We start from the raw sequence: 12,722 nt of genomic DNA, 5'->3' as shown, positions 1-12,722 counted from the left end.
CGTCTCGGACCTGGTCATAGAAAAAGGTAACTGAGTCTGTGTGTTTTATTTCGATCTCGCTAGCTAACTTTTATGCCAAGAACCTCATTAATGAAACCATTGCGCTGGCTGCATGGTGGACTTCCTATCTGCCTAGCTGCAGAGATCTTCAGAATTGACTAAAGTTGAGGTAAAGAAAACACCTGAACTTGAAATTGCAAATGCATGCCTCCTACCCATTCGATTATCTATTTAATGTCTGTTTTCTGTCGGCGTACTGTTAAGCTGCTACAGAAAGTCCTCCGTTCTTGGCTAGCCTCAAAACCTCCAGCACCTTGGACAGCGTCTGGTACTGTGTAGGGAGGGATTCAATAGCAACAGAAGCTAAGGCATCCTCCCTGTGGTGTCCCAGTTCTAGGCACTTTACATGCACTAACTTGTTTTTTCCTGATTACAACTCTGCCATGTTGTTACTACTATTATACCTTTTCAAAAACAAGGAAAGAAATTGAAATGAGGAGAGGTTAAGTAACCTTTTAGTAATAGGAGATGACATAAATAGTAATTGGCACACGATAGTCAGTGGAACTGGTATTCAAACCCAAGCAATCTTGCTCCAGAAATGCTAGGCTTTACCTCCACACGACATGCTATGGTGTCTCTGGCATTGAATCATAGATTTATTTCCTATCAACTAATGCAAAAAGGATATGTGGGTCTCCTTTTCTAAGTAGGCATAAAACTGGCCAGGAAAGACCAGGATTTCCTGTGCTAACTTCTCAGGCTGGGGACTGAATGCTACCATGAATTCCACCAAGAGCTGCTGAGAGTCTCAAGATGGGCATCTGGGGGCGAGGAGTGTCTTCAGCTCAGCTCTCCTGGGTGCTTTGGTCATTTGGCTCTTTCCAATACTCATAGCTGCCAGGGTTAACTTTTATACTGTTAAAAGTATAAAACTTTTATGCTCATCTAGACCCCTCATCTAGGCAATGCCCTCAGAGGCAGATGGACCTCTACCTTTGCTCTGCTTGCACCCAGACATCTTCTGGGGACCTGTTTTTGCCTCCTTGTCATTTGCTTTCAGTAGCCCTCTCTTCTGGAGACCAGCCCCCTGCTCTCCCATCTTAGAAAATGCTTCCCTCATCCCAGGGATCTCAGTTCTGAAGGACAGGGGGGGCTCATTATGAGCCAGTATGTTCTCTGTCAGTGTGTGTGTGTGTGTGTGTGTGTGTGTGTGTGTGTGTGTGCAGCTGCCCAGACACTGTGGATATTTCTCAGCCTTCATCTTGCTTGGCTTCCAGGCTACAGTGTTGTTCCCTTTTCAGTTGGCAGGGTCACCCCTCAACCCCCTACTCCCTGGCCATCTATGTGCAGCTGCTTTTGAAATCAACACCTCTTCTTGCAGAAGAACAGAAAGGACTGGGACTCTTGCCTTTTTCTCCATGTCCATGGGTCACCTTCAAGTTGCTGCTAAATTGTCACCTGTCCTGGCCTATGTGGAATGCCCTTTCTGTGTCCTCAAACCACTCAGGTCACATGACAGTGAAGCTCTCATCACACTTCATGTTATAAAAATTCACGTGCCTCTGGCTGAGGTTGTGGCTCAGCGGTAGAGCACACACCTTGCATGTGCAAGGCCCTGGGTTCGATCCTCATCACCACATAAAAATAAATAAATAAAACAAAGGTATTGTGTCCAACTACAAATAAAAAAATATTTTAAAAAGTCACATGCCTCACTGAAAATGTGGAGAGAGCAGGGATGCTGACTATGCTCTACCATGTGTCAGTACTTAGTGTGAGTCCTGGTGTATAGTATAGTAAGTGCTCAGGAAATGGGTTTCATAGATGTGAAGAGATGAATGATAAGAATAAGAGCCAAGGCAGAATAATTACAGGGGCCAAGATTAAGGGTTGGGCAGGGACCCTTAGTGATATGGGGTTCCTTCCTTCCTTTCTTCTTTCCTATACTTGGGAAATGAATATTCAAGAATCTGAGAGGAAATATCTGACAACCTAATTAACTTGTCCTTTTTCATACCTAAAAACTCTGTCACTCAAATAATTGCCACACAATAAAGTGATGTTTGTACATCTGTGGTGTCATATCTCACCAAACATCAGACTTCCCAATTTTAGGGCACAGAGAAAGAAAGGAGAAGAAGTTCAGTGGACCTGAGAAGCACTGTTCATGAGTGCCAGGGTTTGGAATGAGTGTCTGGGCTGGGTCCTGAGCATGATCCTATGGAATAGAGGTGACTTTGTGCTTTATAAAGGCCTGCTTTTGTGTCTTTGTGACATGTGTGGCCCTCTAATTTGTAAAATTTAAACCTGCTGGGGTTTAAAGGAAAAGCCAAGGAACAACAGTACATATTCTGGGTTTTCTTACCAAGCCAGAAGGGCCTCTTCATGAGATGTGGTCACATTCCAGTAATGTCCAACTGAATGTCCCACCAGCATGCTGCAGGCCAGGGTAGGGGGCTGGTCACAATACCAGAATTCACCTGAATCTTCATCCTTGTAGTAACAGAAGGATTTTTCCTCCCTGATCAACAAGGGATTCACATTGCAAGATACACTTTCTTCATCTCCCCTGGGTCCCCGGAAATAGCCTATGAAATCAATTGTGGCCCAGTGTTCTGTCCAGATTCTGCGCAGAACCCCAACGGCCTCACTGGAGTGGATCAGCCGCACTTGCACCTGGGCCCTCCCAGCCCAGAGCAGAGGGAAGGACAATAGGTATGTGCCATTCTCCAGATCCTGGACATCCCCGGGGACCCCTGCTCTCAATTCTGGACTCAGCAATCGTGCCTGAAACAGATCCCCACCATGGGTCTTGGGCCTGCCCCGGTGGTCCCTGGCCACAAGGACAACCTCCAGGTAGCTTCCCAGGGCATAGGTGTCCTGAGCAGGACCCCTCAGGTGGTAGGTGGAGGTCTTGTGGCTGGTGGAGGCCAAAAGGTCCCCCCCATCTCCTGGGGTCAGAGGCCAGTATAGAAGGTGGATCAAGTTGGAGAGCTCCAGGGGGAGAGACGTGGGATCTTTGTCTGCAGAAGGGGACTTTGGAGGCCAAGGGTCACTGTTGCCAGTCCAGAAAATCCTGAAGTACAGGACCTGTGGGTAGAGAAAGAGGCACTTATCAGTGGTGGGTTTTCCTTATTTTCCTCCTGGGAGGGAGATTTCAATTCACCTGTCTCCAGTGTGTGGTAGGTATCAGGCAGGGCAACCTTACACTGCTTCTGAGCCAAAGTTTAGAATCTAACACAACTGCCACCACACAAAACCACAGACACTAGCTCCTGTAAAAACCATGTGTCAGTGGGTTTTGATAAATCTCACAGAGAATAAACAACTCCTCCTGGTCCTCATTAGTTTTTGCATACACTCCCGCAGACCCCACTTTCCAGCTCTCCCTTTCCCTTATAAGTCATTCTCTCTGTATTCCAAAACCAGGAGGAACCCCTCCTTCCCATCCTGTAGCCTCCCTTGGAGGGGGAATGCATGCAGAATGTACAAAGATGAAAATAATTAGCAGAAAATTCTTTCCTAGAAAACCGTAGAAGAAAACCATGGTTCCTAGAGCCTAAGGGAAGGAGGGATGAAAGTTATTGTAGTTTTGTAGGATGGAAAGAGTTATCGGGATAGAAGGTGCTAATGGTCACACAACAGTTTGGATGTATTTAATACCATTGAAATGTACACTTAAATGATTAAGATGATACATTTTCTATCACTTATATTTTATCACAATAAAATTATAAATAAATAAGGAGAAAAACAAAAAGATTTTGAGTTTCATCAGAACTAGTAGTTACAACATTGATGTTAACTTATCTAAACATTGACAAGATTCTTCTTCTTCTTCTTCTTCTTCTTCTTATTATTATTATTATTTTGATACTGGGAATGGAACCTAGGAGAGCTTTGCCACTGAGCTATATACCCAGCCCTTTCTTCAAGCATACTCTTTTGGGCTGGTTTTGGGCTCCCTTATCTTCTATCCCTACCTGACACAGTTTTCTCATTCTCTTTCTAAGACACCTTCTAAGTGTCCTGTCATGACACTTCTGCTTCTGGATTAAAAGTGGGAAAATGGAGAGTTTCTCTCAGCCTCCTTCTCCCAGATGAAAATAACCAGCTCAAGTTCTGTATAGAGGTAAGTGGAACAAGGAATACTCACCCAAAACACAATGGCTAGCACCACAACCAAAATCTTGTGCCACCTGAAATGTCTGAGGTACGGGCCTGTGGAAACCTGGAGTTCTTTATTAGACATCTGGAATGTGATCAAGACCCTAGATGGAAAATTTTTAAAATTCAAGAACAAATAAGAAATTATCCACAGAGAAGTTATATACCAATAATGGCTGTTTCTGAAAAGTCTGGTTACGTGACTAAATAATTCAAAGCTATAATCAGCAGCATGAACCACATTTTGATGGGCTGAAGAACATCCAGCTCCTACCACATCTCTTAGAGAGCCTGAAAATTGATCCTGCAAGTTTTCTGAACCCCTAAGAATTGCTGTATTTCAAACTCTGGCCTTTAACATCACCAGCCTTCCCCAAGCAGGCGGGTTCTCTTTCAACAAGAAGTAGAGTTGGCTCAAAGTATAACACTTCTGTTCTTCTACCCAACATCAGGCAGCAAGGGCTGCCCGATGTTCTGTCCAGATTCTGTGTAGAACCCCAACGGCCTCACTGGAGTGGATCAGCTGCACTTGCACCTAGGCCTTCCCAGCCCAGAGTAGGGAGAAGGACAATAGGTGTGTGCCTACAGACACTAAAACATCACAGGATGATATTATAAGTCACCTTATTTCAATTAATTTGGAAACTTAGATAAAATGAACAAATCCTCAAAAAAGTCTTATCAAAATGAACACGAGGGCTGGGGTTGTACCTTAGGGGTAGAGCGTGTGTGAGGCAGTGGGTTCGATTCGCAGTACCACATATAAGTAAATAAAATAAAGGTCCCTTGACAACTAAAAAATATTTTTAAAATGAACACAAGAAGAAAGATAAATCCAAATAATGCAGTATTGTTTTCAACTAAACAGAATCCATAATTTAAAACATTCTGCCAAAGACAATACTAGGCACAGATTGCTTCCCTAGCAAACCTTCCCAAACACTTAACAAACAATTTACATGGAGTACTGAAATTCTTCTCCAGCAAACAAAAAGAAGGAACATTCACAACTCATTTGAAAAACCTCATCTTGATTCAAAATCCTACCAAGTATATTACAATAAAGGAAGATTACAGACCGACCTCTCTCACACAGATGCAAAATTACTAAATTAATCAGTGAATAATTTTGAGTGGTATCAAATCAGTGGTGTTGGAAGTCCATGAGAGGAGACTTTTGGTTTCAGCTCTGACAGTGAAAAGCTTGAAAATCATCGTGCCCATCAACAAGAAAAGGCTGGATAAATTGCAAATCAACAGGTCTTCCTAGATTCAGCAGAGAATTGGGGGCAAAGGGCCACTGCCATCCCCCAAAACTGAACAGACAGGCAACTATAGAGAATCACAGTGTAACAGAGGTCCCCCTCATGCTTCAAACATAACTCTCTCTGCTCTGCCACTATGGCTCATGGACAATTTCTCCTTTAAATTTCTCCTCTCCTTTTCCCCATCCCTAACAACTGTGGAAGCAATATTAACCTTCTTCCCATCTGAGGTCAAAATCCTCCAGCCCTCACACCACAGGAACAAAGGTAAGGAGTCCAGGCTTCAGGACAGGCACAAGAGGATCTGAGACATGGCTGGCTCTTTAGAGTACGGGGTGAATATATGACTCCTGACAAGGCACAGCTGGAGTATAGCCTTTGAGCCACCTTTTGTTTTGGGGTACCGAGGATTGAACTCAGGGGCACTTGACCACTGAGCCACATCTCCAGCTCTATTTTGTATTTTATTTAGAAATAGGGTCTCAATGAGTTGCTTAGCCTCGCTTTTGCTGAGGCTGGCTTTGAACTCACGATCCTCCTGCCTCAGCCTCCTGAGCTTCTGGGATTACAGGCCTGCACCACCGTGCCTGGTATTGAACTACCTCTTTCAAAGCCCTCTGTTTCCCCTGACAGAAACAAGCCTCTGGGACAGGAGTACCCTGTTTGTCCTTTGCTAACAGAGCAATAAGACTTCTTTTTCCTTTTTCTCAAAATCTTGTCCTCATTATTAGATTAGCATCAGGGACAAGGACTGAGATTTTGATATCACATTTGGTGACTCATATAGGACCCAATAACCCCCCCCCCCCCCACACACACACACCACTGCCACCACTCTGGTCTTCTGCATCCATGCTGAAGATGCAGGGTGTCTGGTGAGCTTGTTGAGAGCCAACCACTGGAGACTTAGGAGAGATGGTGAGTTTGCCTTGTGTTGACTCAAGGAGCTCTTCCTATAAGTAAGAGGGACTGAGGGACTGTCCCAGTAGCTGCTGAGGCTCCTTTTGCTTTGTGGAACCCCCTCCTCTCTTCCGGAACAGTATGGGTTGCTCCACCAATTGGTCTACTTTGAGAAAAAGGGAACAGAATGCAGTAAAGTTGCAACACCTTGGCCATCTGGTAAGCTTCCCCAGTGGGCCTGCAGAGACCCTTGATGCCACATCTGGTCCCTCTTTGTGGGGACATCAGTGTCACCATTTGTGTAGGGCTCATGGTTAGGTAGGAGTAGGGAAACAGGCCTTTTTTCCCTATCTGCTGACTGTTTTAAAGGCTTCTGTCTGTCAGCCACGGTTTTGGGGCTCCCCTCTGCTCATCCCTTTCTGTGTTTTTGTTTGCATCTCTTTTTTTAAAAATATTTTTTAGTTGTAGTTGGACACAATACCTTTATTTTTATTTGTTTTTATTTTTATGTGGTGCTGAGGATCAAACCCAACGCCTCGCATGTGCTAAGCGAGCCCTCTACCTCTGAGCCACAACCTCAGCCCCTTGTTTGCATCTCTTACTGGCCCTTTAAGATGAGGGCAATGCTGTGTTGATCCTACTGACTGAGAGTCTCTTGAAAAAGGTCTTAGCTAAAAGAGCCACACACAGGTATGAACCGAAGTAAAAGATGATGTTTGACTGTGACAAAATCTGGTCATTGAGTGGTATTCTGAATCCATATCCAATCTTGCCATTGGAGCTGGTCTGTCCAAGTTAGGTAAATGGGAGAAGCGCTATCTGTGCAGGGTGCTGTGCAGCTGTATGAGAAAGACTCTGAACAGTCAGAAACTAAGCTGATGGTCCAAAAAAGGCCCTGCCTCTTATTTGCAAGGAGAGCAGGACACCAGAAGTTTAGAAAGACATAAACCCTTTCAGCCCCATGTGGGCAGGCCTGGCCCTGCCTCTCAGCCTGGCCCCAGGCAGCCGCAGCTCACTCCACTGTGGGTCACACACCCTACCCTACGGGAAACCCCAGGATAGCTTCCTGGGGTGTAGAGAAATAGGCAAAGAGGACTTGGCTTCCATCCTGCCTCCCAGCCCCTTTTAGTCATGGGACAAAGGGATTGGCAGCCAAAAAGGACATGGCAGTGGGTGTTGAGACTGCTAGACCATGACCTGGGGACAGGAATGGTCTACCCTTTTAAGATCTGACAGGACACCTCATTTTGCCAGGGAATACTCATCACTGGGCAGACGTTGGGAGATGGGCCATGACCAGTGGACCATTTGTCAAAACAGCTTGACTATGCAGCAAAAGGATGTCCCCAGCCCACCCCACCTTTGGGCAGTAACTGTCACTTGTGATTTACTACAAGAGGTTGAGAAATTCCCTTGAGGACAACCCATTAATGTGTTTGTTCTCACCAAGTCTTGGTCCTACTTGAACAGGGAAGTGGCTACTGGCTGACTGCTGGGAGGAGGGGAGATACCAGGCAACCCTAAGGTCAATCTTAAAATGGTGTCCACCTCAAATCCAGCAGCACTGTTTCCATTAGATGATAATGAGACCCTACAACCTAACTGCCTGAAATCTTAAGAGAGTGTCTATTGTATCAGGTTAGACTTGTCTGATGAGCCCATCACAGAGCTGAACTGGGACCTCTTCATAGATGGGAGTAGCTTCATGGGAAATGGAGCTGCAGGTAGCTGGACGTGCTGTGGTCACAGAACAGCAGGTATTAGGAGCTGAGGCTTTGCCACCTGGAACATCAGCACAGAAAGCTGAGCTAATTGTCCTGACAAGCACTCTCAGACTGTCCAAAGGAAAGAAGTGACCCAGCAAGTGAGCTGGTTGATTGGATGGGCAACAGAAGGTATGCACAGCCTGGGATTCCAATCTAGAGGGAAAACAGAAAAGATAAATCACACCTTAAAAAACACAGTGGTTGCCAGGCGTGGTGGCACATGCCTGTTATCCCAGAAGCTCAGGAGGCTAGGACAGGAGGATTGTGAGTTCAAAGCCAGCCTCAGCAAGGATGAGGCATTAAGCAACTCAGTAAGACCCTGTCTCTAAATAAAACACAAAATAGAACTGCGGATGGACTTAGTGGTTGAATGCCCCAGAGTTCAATCTCTGGTACTCAAAAAAAAAAAAAAAAAAAAAAAAAAAGACAGTGGTTAAACTATGCTAAGAAACTCACCTGCAATGGGTTAGGGTGTTACCAACTGCTCACTTCAATAAGGGCATTCCCAGAAGCATGCTTAAATTGAGCCCAGGAAGAAACTGTATAGTAGAGATCCTTTCTGGTAACCTGGGGAAGGAGAGGGACAAAATGTGGCTATAGCAAAAGAAACTAGATTAATGTAGTATGCAGGACAATCAGTCAAATATTAATTGCTTTATGTGAGTGTGATTCTTCCAGGTCCCCATCTCTATCCCTTCCAGTAAAAGTCCCACAGAAGCTGTGCATTAATGTGTTTGTTCTCACCAAGTAGGTGAATAGGACGCAATTCAGCGAGACCCTGTCTCTAATAAAATATCTTAAAAGGTCTGGGATGAGGCTCAGTGGTTAAGCACCCCTGGATTCAATCCTCAGTACAAAAAAAAAAAAGTCCAAAAGAAAAAATGACAATAGGAGGTATAAATGTTCCATTCCAGGGCTCCCTTCATTGCCCAGTTTCAGCAGGAAGCAACTTGGAGATGACATTGTCCATTTTTCCATTGTAATGGAAGATAGAAATTGACAGTGAAGAAATAGAACAGGGGACCATTTCATGCTTTGAAGATAACCCTCACTGCTCAGCCACTAAATCTTATTTTAAAACTGGTTTCATTTGGTTGGTTGGTTCACTCCCTTTCTCTTCTCTTTCTCCCCCTTCCCAATCATAGTAGAAGAAATATTGACCTTCTTCCTGCCCTAGGCCAAGTTTTTGATCCTTCAGCCCACACACCACAGGAATGAAGGAGTCTAGGCTTCAGGACTGGCACTAGAGGATCTGAGACATGGCAGTCTCTCAAAGCTACAAGTGAATTAGGACTCCTTACAGGGTCCAGCTGGAGTGTAGCCTTTGAATCGCCTCTTTAAAAGCCCTTTGTTCCCCTTACAGAAGCACAGCCTCTGGGACAGGAGTACCCAGAGTTTCTCCTTTGCTAGCAGAGCAATAGGACTTCTTTATCCTTTTTTCTCAAAACCTTGTCCTCATTATTAGATTGGCTTTGGGACAAGAACAGAACTTTTTTTTCCCCCACAATATCTTTAATTAATTAATTAATTTATTTATTTTTTGTGGTGCTGAGGATCGGACCAGTGCTTCACTCATGCTAGTCAAGTGCTCCAACACTAAGCCACCACCCCAGCCCAAGAACAGAACTTTTAATATCAACAACTTACCTGGTACAGAAGTTGCTAGAGCCAGAGCCAGCCAAACACTTAGTTACTGGGTCAGGGAAGAGGGAGGTTCCATCCTGCTCCTCGGAGGTGCAATCACATTGGCCAGAAAATAGGTTTTATTTAAAGCCAGATTTGAAGGAAGAAGGCTTTTTGTTGGTTGGTTGGTTTCAAATTTCCATCTTCAGAAAACTCAAGGTCCAGGAATCTTTTATAAGAGAAGAGGCAGCACAGCAGGACAAAAGGCAGGGAATATATACACACAGACTTAGTGTGATACCTGAAGAACATGTCAGTGACATCTGGCAACGGGGAGAGGGTAGTTTTTATTCTTATCATGCAGAAGTCCAGAAGTTAAAAAAAAGGGGGGGGAACTTTTGTTATCAGTAGAAGGAACTTCCCTTTATTTCACAGGATTCCTTTAATTTCAGATGGAATCTGTGTCAAATGGCAATTGTCAAATTACTGAAGGGTGAGCAAGGGCTGGTTGAAACTCCAGGGCCCAGTCTCCAGGGAGCTCCTAAACTTTTTAGAGTTTTATTTTCAGAAATGCTACCAAGTTCTTATACCAGAGAGAAAACCCTTCTGCTTTGGGAAGGAAGCGATAAAAAATAATCATTTAAAAAAAGAGCATTTGGGCTGGGCTGGTGGCTCAATGGTAGAACAGACACCTGGCACATGTGAGGCCCTGGGTTCTATTCTCAGCACCACATATACATAAATAAAATAAAAATCAATAAAAAATAGCATTCTTTGCTCAATAAAAAATTCCTGTCTGTAAAAGTCTACTTTAGCAGAGCTTTATCTAACTGGAGGAAGGATGATTAGACATTTTGAGGCCTCTGTAATCTTTGGGTGACATGTAGGAAAAAAGCTGATAAATACTCTAAAAGTGTTAAGCCCAGGGACTCAAGCCCACTTAAAAAAATCATCACATTTCAGACTTTTTTCCCACTCCCACACTTCAACACCACAGTCACAGGACAACAGTATACTAACAACAGATTTGGCTGTAAGAGAACTGGTTTTCTATGTAACAGAAATCAATAATTGGACTTTAAAACTCAAAACAGTAGTATTTATATTAGCACCAATAAAGGGAGGAATATTTAGGTTGAGTCTTTGTTTGTTTGGTACTGGGGAGAGAACCCAGGGACACTCTACCCACTGAGCTACAGCCCCAGCCATTTTCATTTTTTATTTTAAGACTGGGTCTTGCTAAGTTGCTGAGGCTGACCTCAAACTTGGGATCTTCCTGTCTCAGTCTCTGAGTCTCTGGGATTACAGGTATAAGCCACCATGCATGGCCTTAGGTGTAAATCTAACAATATAGACACAGAGTTCATATGAAGCAAATGCCAAATCTCTGATGAAAAAAATCAAAAGACTGTTGGAATGACTTTCAGTCGCAGCTCAAAAGTGCTTGAAATATCCACGTTTCTTCAGGCCTGACAGGAGGGCCTGCAGGGTGGGGTGAAACCACATACTCAGCACTTGTGGTTAGCATTGCCAAACTACCAGCCCAGGAAACTGAGAGTCAGGGGCTTAAGGGCATGAAACCCCAAAGACCCTTCAAGATTGCTTTCCACCACGACAGGAATATTTAGAGTTTCCTCATAGTGCGGTTACATTAGGCAGAAGATGACTGGCTTATTGTCTTCCTTATGTATGATTGACAGGCATGCCCCACTCGAACTCTAATAACAGTTGTGTGCATTCCAAAAATAAACTGAGCTACTGGATGACACCATGAGGTGGGTCTCCAGCCAGTTCTCTCACCAGCTCCCGGAGTCTGTGTGTTGATTCTGTGTCTCTACCCACCTCGACAAGGTAGCCGAGTGAACATCGACCACGAAAGGACTTAGGAACACATACAAAAGACCTAAATAAATGGAGATATTCCATGTTCATAGGTAGCATCACTCAACATTGTTAAGATATCAATTGTTTCCAACTTGATCTATAGATTTGGTGGAATCCCAGTGAAATCCAGGCAAGTTATTTTGTGGATGTCAACAAACAGATTCTTCTTCTTCTTCATCTCAGCCCTTTTTATTTTTTTTATTTTGAGACAGGGTCTTGCTAAGTCCTTAGGGCCTTGCTAAGTTGCTAAGGCTGGCTTTGAATTTGTGATCTTCCCACCTCAGCTTCCCAAACCGCTGGGATTACAGATGTGTGTCACTGTACCCATTTCAACAAACTGATTCTAACATTTTATAAAAAGGCAAAAGGCTCAGAAAAGTCATTTCAGTATTGTAAATAAAAAGCAAAGTCAAAGAACCAACACCACTGCTTGACTTCGAGGCTTACTGTGAGCTACAACAATAAAGACAGTGTGGTTTCAGTGAGAGAATAGACAATAAACCAATTAAACAAAACAGAAAATGGTGCAGCAGAAAAGACAGCTAGGAAAAGACTCACAGAAATAGAATCAACTGATTTTGACAAAGAAATAAAGGCAATTTAATGGAGAAGAGACAATCATTTCAATAGTGCTGAAACAACTGAACAGCTAGACAAATACTCTACACCTTTCTCAATAATTAACTCAAAAGTAGATCATCGACCTTGATTTAAAATGCAAAGCTATAACACTTCTAGAAGACAGCGCAACAGAAAAGCTCTATGATGTTAGACTGGTTTATATATAGCTGGCAAATAAGACTATTAAAAGTTGCTCAATATCAGATGTCATTAGAGAATTGCAAGTGAAAGTAATAGGAAGATAACCTTACACACCTGAGGGAGGGGTTAAATTTTATTTTATTTTTTTAATTTTCTGGTACTGGGGATTGAATCCAGGTTTGCTTTAACATGGAGCCACATCCCAAGCCCTTTTTATTTTTTATTTTGAGACAGGGCCCTGCTAAGTTGCTGAGGCTGGCCTCAAATTTGTGATCTTCCTGCCTCAGCCTCCCAGGTAGCCGGGATTACATGCATGTGCCACTGTGCCCAGAATGGAGTGGTTAAATTTAAA

General features: G+C 43.7%; 1 protein-coding gene and 1 long non-coding RNA gene across 2 annotated transcripts in view; both read right to left on the bottom strand.

Moving 5' to 3' along the window:
• LOC308650643 (NXPE family member 3-like) overlaps positions 1–12,722 on the bottom strand; it is a gene marked incomplete at its 5' end in the record, with an annotated part of 60,483 nt that overhangs the window by 12,099 nt on the left and 35,662 nt on the right. The gene's annotated exons all lie outside the window — the stretch shown is intronic.
• On the bottom strand, positions 7,771–9,846 carry LOC308650660. Its single transcript, XR_014022377.1, has 3 exons — positions 9,749–9,846; positions 8,558–8,668; positions 7,771–8,254 (listed from the first exon to the last, which is right to left on the bottom strand). It is a non-coding gene; the product is annotated as an uncharacterized lncRNA (long non-coding RNA).

This window comes from Spermophilus citellus (assembly GCF_964194105.1).
Source record: "Spermophilus citellus genome assembly, chromosome: 6".
NCBI classification, from domain to species: Eukaryota; Metazoa; Chordata; class Mammalia; order Rodentia; family Sciuridae; genus Spermophilus; species Spermophilus citellus.
This window is presented reverse-complemented; position numbering and strand designations above follow the sequence as displayed.